At 37.5% G+C, this 23490-nt stretch overlaps 4 non-coding genes across 4 annotated transcripts; all 4 read right to left on the bottom strand.

Moving 5' to 3' along the window:
- Window positions 1-639: 639 nt before the first annotated feature.
- TRNAL-UAG (transfer RNA leucine (anticodon UAG)) lies at window positions 640-722 on the bottom strand. Its single transcript has one exon. It is a non-coding gene; the product is annotated as a tRNA-Leu (tRNA).
- Window positions 723-1717: 995 nt separating this feature from the next.
- Window positions 1718-1790, bottom strand: TRNAF-GAA (transfer RNA phenylalanine (anticodon GAA)). Its single transcript has one exon. It is a non-coding gene; the product is annotated as a tRNA-Phe (tRNA).
- Window positions 1791-20184: 18394 nt separating this feature from the next.
- On the bottom strand, window positions 20185-20257 carry TRNAF-GAA (transfer RNA phenylalanine (anticodon GAA)). Its single transcript has one exon. It is a non-coding gene; the product is annotated as a tRNA-Phe (tRNA).
- Window positions 20258-23106: 2849 nt separating this feature from the next.
- Window positions 23107-23189, bottom strand: TRNAL-CAG (transfer RNA leucine (anticodon CAG)). Its single transcript has one exon. It is a non-coding gene; the product is annotated as a tRNA-Leu (tRNA).
- Window positions 23190-23490: the final 301 nt, after the last annotated feature.

Raw genomic sequence — 23490 nt, forward strand, 5'->3', positions numbered from 1 at the left:
ATTGAATTTTTACATTTTCAGTTTGTCTCCATGCACCAGTATAATTCTGACCCTGTGCTTCTAGAATAGGTCATGGTCGCACATAAAACACAATTTGCATGCATAATGTTACATCAAGTTTTATTTTTTATGAGATGCAAACAATTGGAGCAAAAAAGAGACAAAAATTTAGAGAAAATATTTTATTGATTGTTAAAAGTGAGACCATTTGTCCCAAAATGTGCTGAAACATGTCAGAATGACATTGGCATTTCACATTTTTTAAACTATGATTACCTACTTGTTAAGTTTTTGTTTATTAAATATCGTTATGGTCTATTGATGTATGAGGTGAAAACTATGAAAGTAGACTTACCAGCAAATCCGTTTCTAGATATATTTCATGACAGCACTGTAGAAGGTTGATTCCCTACCCTAATAGGGACAGAGAACACAAAGAGGTGAAATAGTCCCTCCTCATTGACTGTCCAAAGGATTTTTCTAGTGCCAAAAGAACAACAGACATATGCACAAAAAATCTGTTTGATGTTCCTAGAGTTCTTTTTTGAGAGGACAAATTCAGATTCACTCCAAAGACTCTCAGGAAATTTTTCAAAACCACATTACATGAAGATAAAGTTTCTTGAAATTAAATGTTGATGTCAGAAGTGGGATTTGAACCCACGCCTCCAGGGGAAACTGCAACCTAAACGCAGTGCCTTACACCACTCGGCCATCTTGACTTCGATATGCAATTGGAACTTAACTCCTTCCATGCTAGTCAGCAGAAATGTTACCATTCCTTGTGATTAAAAACTTGTCACACCACCCCAAAAAAGTCAATAAATAACATTTTTTATATGCGTACTTTTCGTCTGCATTAATTTTTAAACCTCCATTTATTTTGTTTGGATATTAGAAATGTTAGATTTCTCACAAATGCGGTGATGCACCACATTTCTTCAGAAACTACTGTTTGGCCACACAGCAGGGCTTTGAAAGGAAGAGCCCTATTTGGGTTTTGCAATGCAGATTTTGCAGGAATACCTTGCAGATGAAATTTGCAGAGTACCAAAACAGCAGAAAACCTCCCAAAGTGACCACAGTTTAGAAATTATTTTGCACAATGAGTTAATCAACACCTGCAATTACTATTGTCAGCCTATAGGTGTTTTCACTCTGAACCATCCAGCATTGCAAGTATGCCAGTTTAGTGCCCAGCTTTTGCTTGCAGAGACAAGCAACCCATACATTTTTAAGTGGGCTCTACTCACTGGAGCAATGTCAAATATGTAGATGCTTTGTCTCACCATTAAAGTAGAAACCTCCTATATTTCAAATTAAAGATGACGGACCTGTGTTCAGCTTGTGTTTTTTGCCTTTTTGACTTTGTCCACAGCATATTTTTTAAGGACATTTGTCTCAGTAATGCCTCAGTGTTTCAAAGTCAAACAAGCTGACTATAATCATTCAGCTAGTGTCTGATAAGTGCTGTCTGTTTCAGCTATCAGGTTACCTTTTAATCCTCTTACAGCTAAGTCAATCTGAAATAAAACAAAATAGAGGAAAAATTACTAAAAAACATTCATGTGTTCAAAAGGAAAAAGTTACCGTTTCTCAAATTTTTAACATTTTGTTTTCTGTAGATAGTTAAGATTTTTAGGCCTTTTGATCATGATCAGTCCATGTGCTTTGTTTAATATCTCCTTAAAATGTAAACGGTGAAGAAAAAGCATTTTGCCGAAACCCGGGATTGGACCAGGGACCTTTAGATTTTCAGTCTAACGCTCTCCCAACTGAGCTATTTCGGCCATATCTATACATTTTCTGGGGGGTTTGACACTCTGCAAATGTCAAGTGTCACACCTGGAGGGATATATTATAATTTTTCATTTGACTGTTTTTTGAAGCATGATTTCTATTTGAAACGCCTTCCATTTTGCTGTACATATTTAATAACATTCATTAACTATTTGTGAATGAGTAGAAAAAGACAGCAATTTTGCCATTGAATTTTTACATTTTCAGTTTGTCTCCATGCACCAGTATAATTCTGACCCTGTGCTTCTAGAATAGGTCATGGTCGCACATAAAACACAATTTGCATGCATAATGTTACATCAAGTTTTATTTTTTATGAGATGCAAACAATTGGAGCAAAAAAGAGACAAAAATTTAGAGAAAATATTTTATTGATTGTTAAAAGTGAGACCATTTGTCCCAAAATGTGCTGAAACATGTCAGAATGACATGGGCATTTCACATTTTTTAAACTATGATTACCTACTTGTTAAGTTTTTGTTTATTAAGTATCGTTATGGTCTATTGATGTATGAGGTGAAAACTATGAAAGTAGACTTACCAGCAAATCCGTTTCTAGATATATTTCATGACAGCACTGTAGAAGGTTGATTCCCTACCCTAATAGGGACAGAGAACACAAAGAGGTGAAATAGTCACTCCTCATTGACTGTCCAAAGGATTTTTCTAGTGCCAAAAGAACAACAGACATATGCACAAAAAATCTGTTTGATGTTCCTAGAGTTCTTTTTTGAGAGGACAAATTCAGATTCACTCCAAAGACTCTCAGGAAATTTTGCAAAACCACATTACTAAGTTTTGTTTGACCTCATCTAATCAATAAATGAAGATAAAGTTTCTTGAAATTAAATGTCAGAAGTGGGATTTGAACCCACGCCTCGAGGGGAGACTGCGACCTGAACGCAGCACCTTAGACCGCTCGGTATTAGACCGCTCGCCTTAGACCGCTTGCCTTAGACCGCTTCGATATGCAATTGGAACTTAACTCCTTCCATGCTAGTCAGCAGAAATGTTACCATTCCTTGTGATTAAAAACTTGTCACACCACCCCAAAAAAGTCAATAAATAACATTTTTTATATGCGTACTTTTCGTCTGCATTAATTTTTAAACCTCCATTTATTTTGTTTGGATATTAGAAATGTTAGATTTCTCACAATTGCGGTGATGCACCACATTTCTTCAGAAACTACTGTTTGGCCACACAGCAGGGCTTTGAAAGGAAGAGCCCTATTTGGGTTTTGCAATGCAGATTTTGCAGGAATACCTTGCAGATGAAATTTGCAGAGTACCAAAACAGCAGAAAACCTCCCAAAGTGACCACATTTTAGAAATTATTTTGCACAATGAGTTAATCAACACCTGCAATTACTATTGTCAGCCTATAGGTGTTTTCACTCTGAACCATCCAGCATTGCAAGTGATGATTCTGTCACACTAAGGTGCGACCCGTCTTAATTGTCTGTGGCCGAATTGTAGCTTTGGCACAAGGTATACGTATACTCGAGGAAAGAATACACAAGACAAGAGGGTATCGTGTCAGTATGATTCTTCTCTGTCTTTAATCAAACGTGTACAGCTTTTATAACAGAATTTGAGCTACATCATCAGTTACATCATGGACATATTTCCAGTTACTATTTGCTTTTCTCAGGTCGCTACACAATCATTATGTACACTTCTGGGTTACCGTTTACTGCTCCCACATTGCTAAACAATACTTATATACACAAGTATTGTTTTCTAGCTTGGCTTACCCTGGTCCACCCAGTTTATTCAATATTTGGTGAAGCTTAGGTGAATGATACCATACAGAAACAACTCTAAGAAAATATAAGAAAATATAAGAAAATCAGAAGTATCTTAAAGCAACATGATCCCAATATCCAGCAAAGCGTCCATATAGTGATACAGTTTTGATTCTTGTATATATTCATGTGCCATATATTCTTCCCTTAACAGTCCCTCCTTTGGAGATATGCAAAATCAAAATCCTAATCTCGTCGAACCTATCGATCTGTCCTCCCAGCCTACCTATCTCAACATTGCTGGAACCTAACTAACTAATCTTCACCGTATATACGAGACGACCCATCTCTAGTAGATGGACCCCCTCCTAACGGACTTTGCACAGGAGGAAGTCAGATCCTGGACTTTCCCTCATTGGCTTGCTTCAAGCAGGCATATTCCGGAGGTGGTGCTTGCATGTTTTCATTGGGACATCTTTCATACAGGGGATCTTCAAAATCGGCATGCATGGTCATCACTGTGGTTTCCATAGTTTTCATCATCATTTTCTTAAGGCATGGCACTATGCAGCATAGAATTAAAGAAAATATGATCAAAGGACATAAAATAACTTTTGCAAACTTAATGGGTCAATAATTGCCTTCATGGCATCCCCAGTGTATTTTATAAACCGTTGTTGATTATTGTATAAATAGTTTATCTGCTTTGCATTCTTATTTGCGGGGATGGTGGGTTTAAACACAACTATTGTCTCGTTCTCGACTTTGAATTTGTCAGGTGCTCCCTGTGTGCCCCCACTGGTATCTATGCTTCTTAGCCAAAATTTACCTTTTGTGTCACCATTTTCCCTCCCAAGTTTAGTACTTGAGCCTAGTACATATAACCCTTGCTCATACTCTGAAGGGTTGTCAATAGTAAGGTACAGAACTATGCATCCCTCCTTGGGGCAGTGAGTGGCAGTGACAGGGAGTATTGAATCTGGAAGGCCACTCTGACCCTTAAAATGGGCTTTGGACAGGGTCATGCGACTTAATAGGCTTATTCCCCATTTGTCCCTTCGCTGTAGGGCCTGGGCTGGTTGATGTCTCCAGTCACTTTCACCAGTGTGCCACCCAACAAGAGACTAATCCTCCCAGTTTGAACCTTCCCCTATTTCAGCAGTAGTGACACAGATGAATTGTGTATTAAACCTGATATGAAACTGTGCCATGGGGCCTGGACATTCTTATTGTGAGACAGTAGTCAAATTGATATGTTACTCTTGGGGTGGAGACATTATACCAGAAAGTCAGTATGCCCTTCTCATGAGTGACTACCCCTTGGTGATTGACTACCCCTTGAGCTAGGAGAAGGATAAGTGCCAGATGGATGAAGAGTGGCAGCCGCTACTGGACTCTGGATCCGGCATCTCCTTGCAGTGGGAAGCGAGGACCCATGGACTGCTGCGATAATTGACAGGACTTGGAACAGGCTGTCATCTCTAGGTTCAAGGGTACGTCTGTTGAACCTCTTGGTGATGAGGACTCAGTCACCGGGCAGGATCTGGTGGGCTCCTATGTCCTCAGGATCTGGGATGGATGAAAAGACTCGAAAATGCATTTTAGTCACATGTTTTTAAACTTAGTCTACATATAGGCAATTATACTTGTGCGTGTATGTGACCCAAGGGAAAGACTAAACTCTTATGCTATGACCCCTGTTTCCTGTATAGCATCAAGTATGTAAAGTTTTGTTCGAGGCCTTAAATTTTCCTTGTTCATCCTTAGGTGTATTTCATCCTGTATAACTTCATCTTAGGTCCATTTCTTCTTTTCTTCCTTGGATACTTGTTTCTGGAGTGTTATTCCTTTTCCTCTGTTTCCGTGTCAACCGGTATTACTGCTGCTTCTTTTGCTGTTACTTCAGCTAGCCTGTTGCCCACTGCTTCCCTTGAAGTGTCTCCAGTGTGTGTGCTTTTACTTTTACCACCGCAACTCTTCCTGGCATCAACAAGGACTCCATTAATTCTTGCATGGCTTTGTGGTGTCTGACTGGCGTTCCGTTAGCCGTGATGAAGTCTCTTTCTCTCCAGATTGATCTTGATAGCTTCATGTTGAGTGGACCTCTCATATGCTTCTGTCAAGGCCTGCAGTCCTTTTGGATATAGGCAGTGGTTTTGCTGGCAGCAAGTTACTTCTGTGGCTACTGCTATACCAGTGTGCGAACGGCCTTCTTGGTCTGCATACCTTGGTCTATCCACAATGAGCATCAGGTCAGGATCTTCCAGGTGTTCTCTTGCCTCATGACAGCAAGACAATCGCGTTCAGCCATTTCAGAGTCGACTACCTCTTCCACTAATGTGTCAGAGATGTGGTTTTCATCCTCCATCTTCCTCCCCCCTTTGGCAGAGGTAGAAGAGTAGCTGAATTATGGACAGCACATCTGGAGATGGTGATGTCCGGGAGCAGAGTAGGGCATTGCAGACAGGTGCTTTGGGCCAGGATCTTCAACTGGTGACCCATAAAAATATCAGAAGCTTTGTCCAGCACAGGTGGGTTGCAAACACGGTTCTCATGCAAGTTGGGACTCCACGAGCCACTTGGTCAAGTCTTGGAGAGTAGAAGCCAGGAGGGCATTGTCTTCCTCCGTGAAGCTGTGTTAGGACTCCATTTACATGGTCAGGCTTCTTCATGACAAACAGACAAAACAGTTCGGTATAGCCTGGCAGTCCTAGAGCTGTGAAAATGTGATTGCAATTTAGTATATAAAACACACTGATTACCTTCTTGGAAAGTCTTGAAATAATTATAAAAAGGTTGCATGTGTAGAAGAGCAGTATTGGCTTGGCTGTCTTCAGTCAGGGGAAGAGGTCATCCATATATATTGTAAAACGAAGTGGCTGTGGGATGTATCCTCTTCCAGGGCTCCAGGACCGTGGTCATGGCTCGGGTGAACATAGAGAGGCTATACTGTGCCCCTTGAGGCATCATAGTCCAAATATATTGCTGGCCCTCATGTGAAAACAAACAGGTACTGGCTTGCAGCATGTAGAAATAAACTGAAGAAAGCATTGGCCAGGTCAATCACCGTAAACCATAGAAAAATAAATAGAATTGATAAAAAAAAACATAGTGTGTGGATTTGGTACCATAGATGTGTTCAGTACTATAACTTCATTGACAGCACATAAGTCATGTAAATTATCCATAACTTCATAGAAATAATTGCAAATTATGAAATGGAGGGTGAAATAGGATGAATATTGCAATTTCCTTGGCAGCAGGGCTACTGGCTTCGGCCCCACCTTTACAAACTGGATTTTCAGCCTGCCAATATTGAGTCTGGGATCAGTGCCATTAGTTCAACGCCCACATGATCTACAGATGTGTCCTGTAAAAAAAAAAAAAAAAAAAAGACTACATACTTCTTCAGCAAGTAGATCAATGTCCCTGATCAATCTTCTGATTGCATCGGGACCCACCAGGAATTTGAGAGGAGTATCCTCAACCTCTGTCTGGGTGAGAGATGTTGTTTCTCTACTGTATTTTTGTGGGGGGGGCGAGCTGTTTACTAGGGTATCTGTCTCCTGGCATTTCCAGGAGTCCTTGCATGTAGTAGATTGTGTATAAAAGTATGAGCTTTGAGGCTTAAAAGATGATGATGATAATTATGTCCCCTCACCATATAACGATAAATACTGTAGATTATCAGTCTGAGCTATTTATTTCCTGTCTCCTCCGGTTCTGTTTACTTATATACCTCCATGTCATATTCATCTTTTTCTTCATTATTCTTTTCATAAATTACATTAATTAATAAAACTATAATGGATGCTGGACAGGATGTAGCACAAGACGTGCCGTCTATGTAAATAGTTGGAAAGAAGGTACGGCTCTTTGGGTTGGTCATCTGACAGTCAGAACAAGTCTCACGATATTCTGCATTCTGCGTTTGACAGCTGGCACACGTCCAGTCATCGGGAATGTATATAGATGTATAAATGAATGTAATGCAGATATTGCAACTGACATCTTCCTGTGTAAATATTTGTTTTGCACAAAATTCAGCAATCTTGTTATATTCCTCTCCTCATGCCTTTTTTCCTAACTTCCTCTGCCATCTTATAAAATGCTTCAGGGTCCTGTAACACCTCATAATACCTGAGGCTGGGACGCTGCTCTCCACTCATTAACACATTCTTCTATCCCTTCTTATCTAATGCTCCTCCCCTCATGATCAGAGGGTTTCTTAACGTACATTTTCTTTCTCACTCCACTATGGGTCATATCTGTCTTATAGATATTGACTGACTGCTCCCACCCATTCTATCATCTGAATTCTGAGTATATCTGAAAAACATATGTATGTGGGCGTCTTGAAACAAATTCTCACGGGGTTATGAACAGTTGGATATGTGACTGTAAAAGCTGTATGTACTCCTTATGTCCGAGTAAAGGGGTCTTCAGTGAACATAGTGATGTCTAGCTATCTTGAACACAGTAATATAGGGAATTAACCAACAACTAACACCAGAGTATTTCACAAATCTTGTGTATCCAGAAACTGCGTAGTATAAAAATACCTTATAAATTGTTAAAATTTCTGTTTCCTCAAAACTTTCGCTCTAAAACCTTTCAAAGAAAACCATCTCATAGAGAAATGTAGTGACATTAGTAAAACAATAACTAAAAAGTAACAATAGACCTCGGATCTCACAGAGATATCTGTACAAATCAAGCAATTACCATTCAAGTAATTCTCTTTCTACCTGAACCAACTAACCTTATAATTATAGTATGCAGAACAAAACCAGTTTATCCAATTCTCTAATTTCACAACATATATATGTATACACACATAGAATGCATTCAAAAATTTTAACCACATGCTAGTACGCCTCCTGCAAATTATACACACTACAAAAGACAAAAGACAATGAATTTAAAACTGGTACTGACATCAAATACTGCGAATCCTTGACACCAAAACAATTCGCAATTTACCTATCCATATGCCAGCCTGATTTGTAGAGGTGAAAAATCTACACCTGGGCAAACCATACTTTTCAGGGAGAGAGCAATCACTCAGTCACATCAACACGATAATTGAAATTACCCTTCCACCCATATAACTTATGAACCTATGCTGCAGCTAAAACACCATCATCTTAGCCAGATGATGTCCGGTGGGAAACCCGCAAGAAGTTACCAACCACTTAGAGGTTGGAAAATCACTGAGAGTAATCAAGCCCCTACTCCCACTTGCCCACTGGGAGAGACACAGTTCAGACTTCTGCGATCATCGGTCAAGCCGAGAGCAGGACCGGAACCAGAGTGACAGAGAATTTGCTCAGTACGTCTCCCTATCTATATTTTTTTCCTTTTCAGGCTGGCTGAGGTAACAATCACGTATGCAAACAACCAAAACAGCAAAGCAGAGAGGCAAAGCAGATAAGGCAGACAATTAAACTTTTAGATTACCGTAATTATAAATATGCTTGAAGGGTTACTGTGTGTATACTATAAAACAACTTATTACATTTTATATTTTATATCCTCCGGACTGAATACAGATAATGTAGCGTGATTATTAAACACTTTGCATTCAGGAAATGCAGCTGAAATAGCAGTCTAACCAGTATGGCAGTATATTCAATATGAGAGCTGCGGACAGGCGTGTCACAACAATGCATCAATACTTCAAACATAAAAAAAAACTATTATGAATGTATTCCTTATCCCTTTCACTGTTCTTTTGTTACCAAGGCAACTAGGGCTGGGCTTTTTGTCACTTTAGGTATAGTAAATAGTGGTAATCACTTCTAGATAGGTGGTTGATATTTCAGCAGAGGGGGAAAAATTAGTAATCACCTCTTTCCTTAAAAATGTATATACCGTGTCATTCACGTCACCGGGCCCAGTTTATACCGTGGGCGTATGGCCGGACGTGAGCACCTATATGTATATATCTGATATATATATATAACTTCTTCGACCATCTAAGGTCGGAACCAGGGTGATAACTCAGTGGAAACAGCCCCTTTGCACTCTGCTCTGTATGCTTCTAGTAGCCCTAGTGCAGTATGAAATAGTTTTTATCAGATACTAGATGGATTCTAGATACACCCTCCGAATTGGTTAGACCGGATAATACACACAGACAATTAAGGAATTATATACCTGACCGGGTCCGTAGGCTCAGGACTTTCAAACGTGGTCAGTTTAAGGGTTCAGAGAAGACAGCCAACTATCTTCTCCCAGCCGGACGTGAATACAGAAGGTTAGGTAAGATGATATATTTTCTCACCAGGTCTCGAGCTGCAGTCTCGTCCCGCTGGAAAGACGTCCGTCCTGGGGGGAGATTTTGTTGCGGCTGTGATCATCTGGTATCGTCCTTCGATATGCAATTGGAACTTAACTCCTTCCATGCTAGTCAGCAGAAATGTTACCATTCCTTGTGATTAAAAACTTGTCACACCACCCCAAAAAAGTCAATAAATAACATTTTTTATATGCGTACTTTTCGTCTGCATTAATTTTTAAACCTCCATTTATTTTGTTTGGATATTAGAAATGTTAGATTTCTCACAAATGCGGTGATGCACCACATTTCTTCAGAAACTACTGTTTGGCCACACAGCAGGGCTTTGAAAGGAAGAGCCCTATTTGGGTTTTGCAATGCAGATTTTGCAGGAATACCTTGCAGATGAAATTTGCAGAGTACCAAAACAGCAGAAAACCTCCCAAAGTGATCACATTTTAGAAATTATTTTGCACAATGAGTTAATCAACACCTGCAATTACTATTGTCAGCCTATAGGTGTTTTCACTCTGAACCATCCAGCATTGCAAGTATGCCAGTTTAGTGCCCAGCTTTTGCTTGCAGAGACAAGCAACCCATACATTTTTAAGTGGGCTCTACTCACTGGAGCAATGTCAAATATGTAGATGCTTTGTCTCACCATTAAAGTAGAAACCTCCTATATTTCAAATTAAAGATGACGGACCTGTGTTCAGCTTGTGTTTTTTGCCTTTTTGACTTTGTCCACAGCATATATTTTAAGGACATTTGTCTCAGTAATGCCTCAGTGTTTCAAAGTCAAACAAGCTGACTATAATCATTCAGCTAGTGTCTGATAAGTGCTGTCTGTTTCAGCTATCAGGTTACCTTTTAATCCTCTTACAGCTAAGTCAATCTGAAATAAAACAAAATAGAGGAAAAATTACTAAAAAACATTCATGTGTTCAAAAGGAAAAAGTTACCGTTTCTCAAATTTTTAACATTTTGTTTTCTGTAGATAGTTAAGATTTTTAGGCCTTTTGATCATTATCAGTCCATGTGCTTTGTTTAATATCTCCTTAAAATGTAAACGGTGAAGAAAAAGCATTTTGCCGAAACCCGGGACCTTTAGATCTTCAGTCTAACGCTCTCCCAAATGAGCTATTTCGGCCATATCTATACATTTTCTGGGGGGTTTGACACTCTGCAAATGTCAAGTGTCACACCTGGAGGGATATATTATAATTTTTCATTTGACTGTTTTTTGAAGCATGATTTCTATTTGAAACGCCTTCCATTTTGCTGTACATATTTAATAACATTCATTAACTATTTGTGAATGAGTAGAAAAAGACAGCAATTTTGCCATTGAATTTTTACATTTTCAGTTTGTCTCCATGCACCAGTATAATTCTGACCCTGTGCTTCTAGAATAGGTCATGGTCGCACATAAAACACAATTTGCATGCATAATGTTACATCAAGTTTTATTTTTTATGAGATGCAAACAATTGGAGCAAAAAAGAGACAAAAATTTAGAGAAAATATTTTATTGATTGTTAAAAGTGAGACCATTTGTCCCAAAATGTGCTGAAACATGTCAGAATGACATGGGCATTTCACATTTTTTAAACTATGATTACCTACTTGTTAAGTTTTTGTTTATTAAGTATCGTTATGGTCTATTGATGTATGAGGTGAAAACTATGAAAGTAGACTTACCAGCAAATCCGTTTCTAGATATATTTCATGACAGCACTGTAGAAGGTTGATTCCCTACCCTAATAGGGACAGAGAACACAAAGAGGTGAAATAGTCCCTCCTCATTGACTGTCCAAAGGATTTTTCTAGTGCCAAAAGAACAACAGACATATGCACAAAAAATCTGTTTGATGTTCCTAGAGTTCTTTTTTGAGAGGACAAATTCAGATTCACTCCAAAGACTCTCAGGAAATTTTTCAAAACCACATTACTAAGTTTTGTTTGACCTCATCTAATCAATAAATGAAGATAAAGTTTCTTGAAATTAAATGTTGATGTCAGAAGTGGGATTTGAACCCACGCCTCCAGGGGAGACTGCTACCTGAACGCAGCGCCTTAGACCGCTCGGTATTAGACCGCTCGCCTTAGACCGCTTCAATATGCAATTGGAACTTAACTCCTTCCATGCTAGTCAGCAGAAATGTTACCATTCCTTGTGATTAAAAACGTCACACCACCCCAAAAAAGTCAATAAATAACATTTTTTATATGCGTACTTTTCGTCTGCATTAATTTTTAAACCTCCATTTATTTTGTTTGGATATTAGAAATGTTAGATTTCTCACAAATGCGGTGATGCACCACATTTCTTCAGAAACTACTGTTTGGCCACACAGCAGGGCTTTGAAAGGAAGAGCCCTATTTGGGTTTTGCAATGCAGATTTTGCAGGAATACCTTGCAGATGAAATTTGCAGAGTACCAAAACAGCAGAAAACCTCCCAAAGTGACCACATTTTAGAAATTATTTTGCACAATGAGTTAATCAACACCTGCAATTACTATTGTCAGCCTATAGGTGTTTTCACTCTGAACCATCCAGCATTGCAAGTATGCCAGTTTAGTGCCCAGCTTTTGCTTGCAGAGACAAGCAACCCATACATTTTTAAGTGGGCTCTACTCACTGGAGCAATGTCAAGTATGTAGATGCTTTGTCTCACCATTAAAGTAGAAACCTCCTATATTTCAAATTAAAGATGACGGACCTGTGTTCAGCTTGTGTTTTTTGCCTTTTTGACTTTGTCCACAGCATATTTTTTAAGGACATTTGTCTCAGTAATGCCTCAGTGTTTCAAAGTCAAACAAGCTGACTATAATCATTCAGCTAATGTCTGATAAGTGCTGTCTGTTTCAGCTATCAGGTTACCTTTTAATCCTCTTACAGCTAAGTCAATCTGAAATAAAACAAAATAGAGGAAAAATTACTAAAAAACATTCATGTGTTCAAAAGGAAAAAGTTACCGTTTCTCAAATTTTTAACATTTTGTTTTCTGTAGATAGTTAAGATTTTTAGGCCTTTTGATCATGATCAGTCCATGTGCTTTGTTTAATATCTCCTTAAAATGTAAACGGTGAAGAAAAAGCATTTTGCCAAAACCCGGGATTGGACCAGGGACCTTTAGATCTTCAGTCTAACGCTCTCCCAACTGAGCTATTTCTGCCTTATCTATACATTTTCTGGGGGGTTTGACACTCTGCAAATGTCAAGTGTCACACCTGGAGGGATATATTATAATTTTTCATTTGACTGTTTTTTGAAGCATGATTTCTATTTGAAACGCCTTCCATTTTGCTGTACATATTTAATAACATTCATTAACTATTTGTGAATGAGTAGAAAAAGACAGCAATTTTGCCATTGAATTTTTACATTTTCAGTTTGTCTCCATGCACCAGTATAATTCTGACCCTGTGCTTCTAGAATAGGTCATGGTCGCACATAAAACACAATTTGCATGCATAATGTTACATCAAGTTTTATTTTTTATGAGATGCAAACAATTGGAGCTAAAAAGAAACAAAAATTTAGAGAAAATATTTTATTGATTGTTAATGTTAAAAGTGAGAAAATTTGTCCCAAAATGTGCTGAAACATGTCAGAATGACATGGGCATTTCACATTTTTTAAACTATGATTACCTACTTGTTAAGTTTTTGTTTATTAAGTATCGTTATGGTCTATTGATGTATGAGGTGAAAACTATGAAAGTAGACTTACCAGCAAATCCGTTTCTAGATATATTTCATGACAGCACTGTAGAAGGTTGATTCCCTACCCTAATAGGGACAGAGAACACAAAGAGGTGAAATAGTCCCTCCTCATTGACTGTCCAAAGGATTTTTCTAGTGCCAAAAGAACAACAGACATATGCACAAAAAATCTGTTTGATGTTCCTAGAGTTCTTTTTTGAGAGGACAAATTCAGATTCACTCCAAAGACTCTCAGGAAATTTTTCAAAACCACATTACTAAGTTTTGTTTGACCTCATCTAATCAATAAATGAAGATAAAGTTTCTTGATATTAAATGTTGATGTCAGAAGTGGGATTTGAACCCACGCCTCCAGGGGAGACTGCGACCTGAACGCATCGCCTTAGACCGCTCGGTATTAGACCGCTCGCCTTAGACTGCTTCGATATGCAATTGGAACTTAACTCCTTCCATGCTAGTCAGCAGAAATGTTACCATTCCTTGTGATTAAAAACTTGTCACACCACCCCAAAAAAGTCAATAAATAACATTTTTTATATGCGTACTTTTCGTCTGCATTAATTTTTAAACCTCCATTTATTTTGTTTGGATATTAGAAATGTTAGATTTCTCATAAATGCGGTGATGCACCACATTTCTTCAGAAACTACTGTTTGGCCACACAGCAGGGCTTTGAAAGGAAGAGACCTATTTGGGTTTTGCAATGCAGATTTTGCAGGAATACCTTGCAGATGAAATTTGCAGAGTACCAAAACAGCAGAAAACCTCCCAAAGTGACCACATTTTAGAAATTATTTGCACAATGAGTTAATCAACACCTGCAATTACTATTGTCAGCCTATAGGTGTTTTCACTCTGAACCATCCAGCATTGCAAGTATGCCAGTTTAGTGCCCAGCTTTTGCTTGCAGAGACAAGCAACCCATACATTTTTAAGTGGGCTCTACTCACTGGAGCAATGTCAAATATGTAGATGCTTTGTCTCACCATTAAAGTAGAAACCTCCTATATTTCAAATTAAAGATGACGGACCTGTGTTCAGCTTGTGTTTTTTGCCTTTTTGACTTTGTCCACAGCATATTTTTTAAGGACATTTGTCTCAGTAATGCCTCAGTGTTTCAAAGTCAAACAAGCTGACTATAATCATTCAGCTAGTGTCTGATAAGTGCTGTCTGTTTCAGCTATCAGGTTACCTTTTAATCCTCTTACAGCTAAGTCAATCTGAAATAAAACAAAATAGAGGAAAAATTACTAAAAAACATTCATGTGTTCAAAAGGAAAAAGTTACCGTTTCTCAAATTTTTAACATTTTGTTTTCTGTAGATAGTTAAGATTTTTAGGCCTTTTGATCATGATCAGTCCATGTGCTTTGTTTAATATCTCCTTAAAATGTAAACGGTGAAGAAAAAGCATTTTGCCGAAACCCGGGATTGGACCAGGGACCTTTAGATCTTCAGCCTAACGCTCTCCCAACTGAGCTATTTCTGCCATATCTGTACATTTTCTGGGGGGTTTGACACTCTGCAAATGTCAAGTGTCACACCTGGAGGGATATATTATAATTTTTCATTTGACTGTTTTTTGAAGCATGATTTCTATTTGAAACGCCTTCCATTTTGCTGTACATATTTAATAACATTCATTAACTATTTGTGAATGAGTTGAAAAAGACAGCAATTTTGCCATTGAATTTTTACATTTTCAGTTTGTCTCCATGCACCAGTATAATTCTGACCCTGTGCTTCTAGAATAGGTCATGGTCGCACATAAAACACAATTTGCATGCATAATGTTACATCAAGTTTTATTTTTTATGAGATGCAAACAATTGGAGCAAAAAAGAGACAAAAATTTAGAGAAAATATTTTATTGATTGTTAAAAGTGAGACCATTTGTCCCAAAATGTGCTGAAACATGTCAGAATGACATGGGCATTTCACATTTTTTAAACTATGATTACCTACTTGTTAAGTTTTTGTTTATTAAGTATCGTTATGGTCTATTGATGTATGAGGTGAAAACTATGAAAGTAGACTTACCAGCAAATCCGTTTCTAGATATATTTCATGACAGCACTGTAGAAGGTTGATTCCCTACCCTAATAGGGACAGAGAACACAAAGAGGTGAAATAGTCCCTCCTCATTGACTGTCCAAAGGATTTTTCTAGTGCCAAAAGAACAACAGACATATGCACAAAAAATCTGTTTGATGTTCCTAGAGTTCTTTTTTGAGAGGACAAATTCAGATTCACTCCAAAGACTCTCAGGAAATTTTTCAAAACCACATTACTAAGTTTTGTTTGACCTCATCTAATCAATAAATGAAGATAAAGTTTCTTGAAATTAAATGTCAGAAGTGGGATTTGAACCCACGCCTCGAGGGGAGACTGCGACCTGAACACAGCACCTTAGACCACTCGGTGTTAGACCGCTCGCCTTAGACCGCTTCGATATGCAATTGGAACTTAACTCCTTCCATGCTAGTCAGCAGAAATGTTACCATTCCTTGTGATTAAAAACTTGTCACACCACCCCAAAAAAGTCAATAAATAACATTTTTTATATGCGTACTTTTCGTCTGCATTAATTTTTAAACCTCCATTTATTTTGTTTGGATATTAGAAATGTTAGATTTCTCACAAATGCGGTGATGCACCACATTTCTTCAGAAACTACTGTTTGGCCACACAGCAGGGCTTTGAAAGGAAGAGCCCTATTTGGGTTTTGCAATGCAGATTTTGCAGGAATACCTTGCAGATGAAATTTGCAGAGTACCAAAACAGCAGAAAACCTCCCAAAGTGATCACATTTTAGAAATTATTTTGCACAATGAGTTAATCAACACCTGCAATTACTATTGTCAGCCTATAGGTGTTTTCACTCTGAACCATCCAGCATTGCAAGTATGCCAGTTTAGTGCCCAGCTTTTGCTTGCAGAGACAAGCAACCCATACATTTTTAAGTGGGCTCTACTCACTGGAGCAATGTCAAATATGTAGATGCTTTGTCTCACCATTAAAGTAGAAACCTCCTATATTTCAAATTAAAGATGACGGACCTGTGTGGAGCTTGTGTTTTTTGCCTTTTTGACTTTGTCCACAGCATATTTTTTAAGGACATTTGTCTCAGTAATGCCTCAGTGTTTCAAAGTCAAACAAGCTGACTATAATCATTCAGCTAGTGTCTGATAAGTGCTGTCTGTTTCAGCTATCAGGTTACCTTTTAATCCTCTTACAGCTAAGTCAATCTGAAATAAAACAAAATAGAGGAAAAATTACTAAAAAACATTCATGTGTTCAAAAGGAAAAAGTTACTGTTTCTCAAATTTTTAACATTTTGTTTTCTGTAGATAGTTAAGATTTTTAGGCATTTTGATCATGATCAGTCCATGTGCTTTGTTTAATATCTCCTTAGAATGTAAACGGTGAAGAAAAAGCATTTTGCCGAAACCCGGGATTGGACTAGGGACCTTTAGATCTTCAGTCTAACGCTCTCCCAACTGAGATATTTCGGCCATATCTATACATTTTCTGGGGGGTTTGACACTCTGCAAATGTCAAGTGTCACACCTGGAGGGATATATTATAATTTTTCAATTGACTGTTTTTTGAAGCATGATTTCTATTTGAAACGCCTTCCATTTTGCTGTACATATTTAATAACATTCATTGACTATTTGTGAATGAGTAGAAAAAGACAGCAATTTTGCCATTGAATTTTTACATTTTCAGTTTGTCTCCATGCACCAGTATAATTCTGACCCTGTGCTTCTAGAATAGGTCATGGTCGCACATAAAACACAATTTGCATGCATAATGTTACATCAAGTTTTATTTTTTATGAGATGCAAACAATTTGAGCAAAAAAGAGACAACAATTTAGAGAAAATATTTTATTGATTGTTAAAAGTGAGACCATTTGTCCCAAAATTTGCTGAAACATGTCAGAATGACATGGGCATTTCACATTTTTTAAACTATGATTACCTACTTGTTAAGTTTTTGTTTATTAAGTATCGTTATGGTCTATTGATGTATGAGGTGAAAACTATGAAAGTAGACTTACCAGCAAATCCGTTTCTAGATATATTTCATGACAGCACTGTAGAAGGTTGATTCCCTACCCTAATAGGGACAGAGAACACAAAGAGGTGAAATAGTCCCTCCTCATTGACTGTCCAAAGGATTTTTCTAGTGCCAAAAGAACAACAGACATATGCACAAAAAATCTGTTTGATGTTCCTAGAGTTCTTTTTTGAGAGGACAAATTCAGATTCACTCCAAAGACTCTCAGGAAATTTTTCAAAACCACATTACATGCCTCCAGGGGAGACTGCGACCTGAACGCAGCGCCTTAGACCGCTCGGCCATCCTGACTTCGATATGCAATTGGAACTTAACTCCTTCCATGCTAGTCAGCAGAAATGTTACCATTCCTTGTGATTAAAAACTTGTCACACCACCCCAAAAAAGTCAATAAATAACATTTTTTATATGCGTACTTTTCGTCTGCATTAATTTTTAAACCTCCATTTATTTTGTTTGGATATTAGAAATGTTAGATTTCTCACAAATGCGGTGATGCACATCTCCTTAAAATGTAAATGGTGAAGAAAAAGCATTTTGCCGAAACCCGGGACCTTTAGATCTTCAGTCTAACGCTCTCCCAACTGAGCTATTTCGGCCATATCTATACATTTTCTGGGGGGTTTGACACTCTGCAAATGTCAAGTGTCACACCTGGAGGGATATATTATAATTTTTCATTTGACTGTTTTTTGAAGCATGATTTCTATTTGAAACGCCTTCCATTTTGCTGTACATATTTAATAACATTCATTAACTATTTGTGAATGAGTAGAAAAAGACAGCAATTTTGCCATTGAATTTTTACATTTTCAGTTTGTCTCCATGCACCAGTATAATTCTGACCCTGTGCTTCTAGAATAGGTCATGGTCGCACATAAAACACAATTTGCATGCATAATGTTACATCAAGTTTTATTTTTTATGAGATGCAAACAATTGGAGCAAAAAAGAGACAAAAATTTAGAGAAAATATTTTATTGATTGTTAAAAGTGAGACCATTTGTCCCAAAATGTGCTGAAACATGTCAGAATGACATGGGCATTTCACATTTTTTAAACTATGATTACCTACTTGTTAAGTTTTTGTTTATTAAGTATCGTTATGGTCTATTGATGTATGAGGTGAAAACTATGAAAGTAGACTTACCAGCAAATCCGTTTCTAGATATATTTCATGACAGCACTGTAGAAGGTTGATTCCCTACCCTAATAGGGACAGAGAACACAAAGAGGTGAAATAGTCCCTCCTCATTGACTGTCCAAAGGATTTTTCTAGTGCCAAAAGAACAACAGACATATGCACAAAAAATGTGTTTGATGTTACTAGAGTTCTTTTTTGAGAAGACAAATTGAGATTCACTCCAAAGACTCTCAGGAAATTTTTCAAAACCACATTACTAAGTTTTGTTTGACCTCATCTAATCAATAAATGAAGATAAAGTTTCTTGAAATTAAATGTTGATGTCAGAAGTGTGATTTGAACCCACGCCTCCAGGGGAGACTGCGACCTGAACGCTGCGCCTTAGACCGCTCGGCCATCCTGACTTTGATATGCAATTGGAACTTAACTCCTTCCATGCTAGTCAGCAGAAATGTTACCATTCCTTGTGATTACAAACTTGTCACACCACCCCAAAAAAGTCAATAAATAACATTTTTTATATGCGTACTTTTCGTCTGCATTAATTTTTAAACCTCCATTTATTTTGTTTGGATATTAGAAATGTTAGATTTCTCACAAATACGGTGATGCACCACATTTCTTCAGAAACTACTGTTTGGCCACACAGCAGGGCTTTGAAAGGAAGAGCCCTATTTGGGTTTTGCAATGCAGATTTTGCAGGAATACCTTGCAGATGAAATTTGCAGAGTACCAAAACAGCAGAAAACCTCCCAAAGTGACCACATTTTAGAAATTATTTTGCACAATGAGTTAATCAACACCTGCAATTACTATTGTCAGCCTATAGGTGTTTTCACTCTGAACCATCCAGCATTGCAAGTATGCCAGTTTAGTGCCCAGCTTTTGCTTGCAGAGACAAGCAACCCATACATTTTTAAGTGGGCTCTACTCACTGGAGCAATGTCAAATATGTAGATGCTTTGTCTCACCATTAAAGTAGAAACCTCCTATATTTCAAATTAAAGATGACGGACCTGTGTGGAGCTTGTGTTTTTTTGCCTTTTTGACTTTGTCCACAGCTATTTTTTAAGGACATTTGTCTCAGTAATGCCTCAGTGTTTCAAAGTCAAACAAGCTGACTATAATCATTCAGCTAGTGTCTGATAAGTGCTGTCTGTTTCAGCTATCAGGTTACCTTTTAATCCTCTTACAGCTAAGTCAATCTGAAATAAAACAAAATAGAGGAAAAATTACTAAAAAACATTCATGTGTTCAAAAGGAAAAAGTTACCGTTTCTCAAATTTTTAACATTTTGTTTTCTGTAGATAGTTAAGATTTTTAGGCCTTTTGATCATGATCAGTCCATGTGCTTTGTTTAATATCTCCTTAAAATGTAAACGGTGAAGAAAAAGCATTTTGCCGAAACCCGGGATTGGACCAGGGACCTTTAGATCTTCAGTCTAACGCTCTCCCAACTGAGCTATTTCGGCCATATCTATACATTTTCTGGGGGGTTTGACACTCTGCAAATGTCAAGTGTCACACCTGGAGGGATATATTATAATTTTTCATTTGACTGTTTTTTGAAGCATGATTTCTATTTGAAACGCCTTCCATTTTGCTGTACATATTTAATAACATTCATTAACTATTTGTGAATGAGTAGAAAAAGACAGCAATTTTGCCATTGAATTTTTACATTTTCAGTTTGTCTCCACGCACCAGTATAATTCTGACCCTGTGCTTCTAGAATAGGTCATGGTCGCACATAAAACACAATTTGCATGCATAATGTTACATCAAGTTTTATTTTTTATGAGATGCAAACAATTGGAGCAAAAAAGAGACAAAAATTTAGAGAAAATATTTTATTGATTGTTAAAAGTGAGACCATTTGTCCCAAAATGTGCTGAAACATGTCAGAATGACATGGGCATTTCACATTTTTTAAACTATGATTACCTACTTGTTAAGTTTTTGTTTATTAAGTATCGTTATGGTCTATTGATGTATGAGGTGAAAACTATGAAAGTAGACTTACCAGCAAATCCGTTTCTAGATATATTTCATGACAGCACTGTAGAAGGTTGATTCCCTACCCTAATAGGGACAGAGAACACAAAGAGGTGAAATAGTCCCTCCTCATTGACTGTCCAAAGGATTTTTCTAGTGCCAAAAGAACAACAGACATATGCACAAAAAATCTGTTTGATGTTCCTAGAGTTCTTTTTTGAGAGGACAAATTCAGATTCACTCCAAAGACTCTCAGGAAATTTTTCAAAACCACATTACTAAGTTTTGTTTGACCTCATCTAATCAATAAATGAAGATAAAGTTTCTTGAAATTAAATGTTGATGTCAGAAGTGGGATTTGAACCCACGCCTCCAGGAGACTGCGACCTGAACGCTGCGCCTTAGACCGCTCAGCCATCCTGACTTCGATATGCAATTGGAACTTAACTTCTTCCATGCTAGTCAGCAGAAATGTTACCATTCCTTGTGATTACAAACTTGTCACACCACCCCAAAAAAGTCAATAAATAACATTTTTTATATGCGTACTTTTCGTCTGCATTAATTTTTAAACCTCCATTTATTTTGTTTGGATATTAGAAATGTTAGATTTCTCACAAATACGGTGATGCACCACATTTCTTCAGAAACTACTGTTTGGCCACACAGCAGGGCTTTGAAAGGAAGAGCCCTATTTGGGTTTTGCAATGCAGATTTTGCAGGAATACCTTGCAGATGAAATTTGCAGAGTACCAAAACAGCAGAAAACCTCCCAAAGTGACCACATTTTAGAAATTATTTTGCACAATGAGTTAATCAACACCTGCAATTACTATTGTCAGCCTATAGGTGTTTTCACTCTGAACCATCCAGCATTGCAAGTATGCCAGTTTAGTGCCCAGCTTTTGCTTGCAGAGGCAAGCAACCCATACATTTTTAAGTGGGCTCTACTCACTGGAGCAATGTCAAATATGTAGATGCTTTGTCTCACCATTAAAGTAGAAACCTCCTATATTTCAAATTAAAGATGACGGACCTGTGTGGAGCTTGTGTTTTTTGCCTTTTTGACTTTGTCCACAGCTATTTTTTAAGGACATTTGTCTCAGTAATGCCTCAGTGTTTCAAAGTCAAACAAGCTGACTATAATCATTCAGCTAGTGTCTGATAAGTGCTGTCTGTTTCAGCTATCAGGTTACCTTTTAATCCTCTTACAGCTAAGTCAATCTGAAATAAAACAAAATAGAGGAAAAATTACTAAAAAACATTCATGTGTTCAAAAGGAAAAAGTTACCGTTTCTCAAATTTTTAACATTTTGTTTTCTGTAGATAGTTAAGATTTTTAGGCCTTTTGATCATGATCAGTCCATGTGCTTTGTTTAATATCTCCTTAAAATGTAAACGGTGAAGAAAAAGCATTTTGCCGAAACCCGGGATTGGACCATGGACCTTTAGATCTTCAGTCTAACGCTCTCCCAACTGAGCTATTTCGGCCATATCTATACATTTTCAGGGGGGTTTGACACTCTGCAAATGTCAAGTGTCACACCTGGAGGGATATATTATAATTTTTCATTTGACTGTTTTTTGAAGCATGATTTCTATTTGAAACGCCTTCCATTTTGCTGTACATATTTAATAACATTCATTAACTATTTGTGAATGAGTAGAAAAAGACAGCAATTTTGCCATTGAATTTTTACATTTTCAGTTTGTCTCCACGCACCAGTATAATTCTGACCCTGTGCTTCTAGAATAGGTCATGGTCGCACATAAAACACAATTTGCATGCATAATGTTACATCAAGTTTTATTTTTTATGAGATGCAAACAATTGGAGCAAAAAAGAGACAAAAATTTAGAGAAAATATTTTATTGATTGTTAAAAGTGAGACCATTTGTCCCAAAATGTGCTGAAACATGTCAGAATGACATGGGCATTTCACATTTTTTAAACTATGATTACCAACTTGTTAAGTTTTTGTTTATTAAGTATCGTTATGGTCTATTGATGTATGAGGTGAAAACTATGAAAGTAGACTTACCAGCAAATCCGTTTCTAGATATATTTCATGACAGCACTGTAGAAGGTTGATTCCCTACCCTAATAGGGACAGAGAACACAAAGAGGTGAAATAGTCCCTCCTCATTGACTGTCCAAAGGATTTTTCTAGTGCCAAAAGAACAACAGACATATGCACAAAAAATCTGTTTGATGTTCCTAGAGTTCTTTTTTGAGAGGACAAATTCAGATTCACTCCAAAGACTCTCAGGAAATTTTTCAAAACCACATTACATGAAGATAAAGTTACTTGAAATTAAATGTTGATGTCAGAAGTGGGATTTGAACCCACGCCTCCAGGGGAGACTGCGACCTGAACACAGCACCTTAGACCGCTCAGCCATCCTGACTTGGATATGCAATTGGAACTTAACTCCTTCCATGCTAGTCAGCAGAAATGTTACCATTCCTTGTGATTACAAACTTGTCACACCACCCCAAAAAAGTCAATAAATAACATTTTTTATATGCGTACTTTTCGTCTGCATTAATTTTTAAACCTCCATTTATTTTGTTTGGATATTAGAAATGTTAGATTTCTCACAAATACGGTGATGCACCACATTTCTTCAGAAACTACTGTTTGGCCACACAGCAGGGCTTTGAAAGGAAGAGCCCTATTTGGGTTTTGCAATGCAGATTTTGCAGGAA

The sequence above is a fragment of the Dendrobates tinctorius genome, unplaced genomic scaffold, assembly GCF_039654945.1.
Source record: "Dendrobates tinctorius isolate UK_male_01 unplaced genomic scaffold, ASM3965494v1 ptg000184l, whole genome shotgun sequence".
Classification (NCBI taxonomy): Eukaryota; Metazoa; Chordata; class Amphibia; order Anura; family Dendrobatidae; genus Dendrobates; species Dendrobates tinctorius.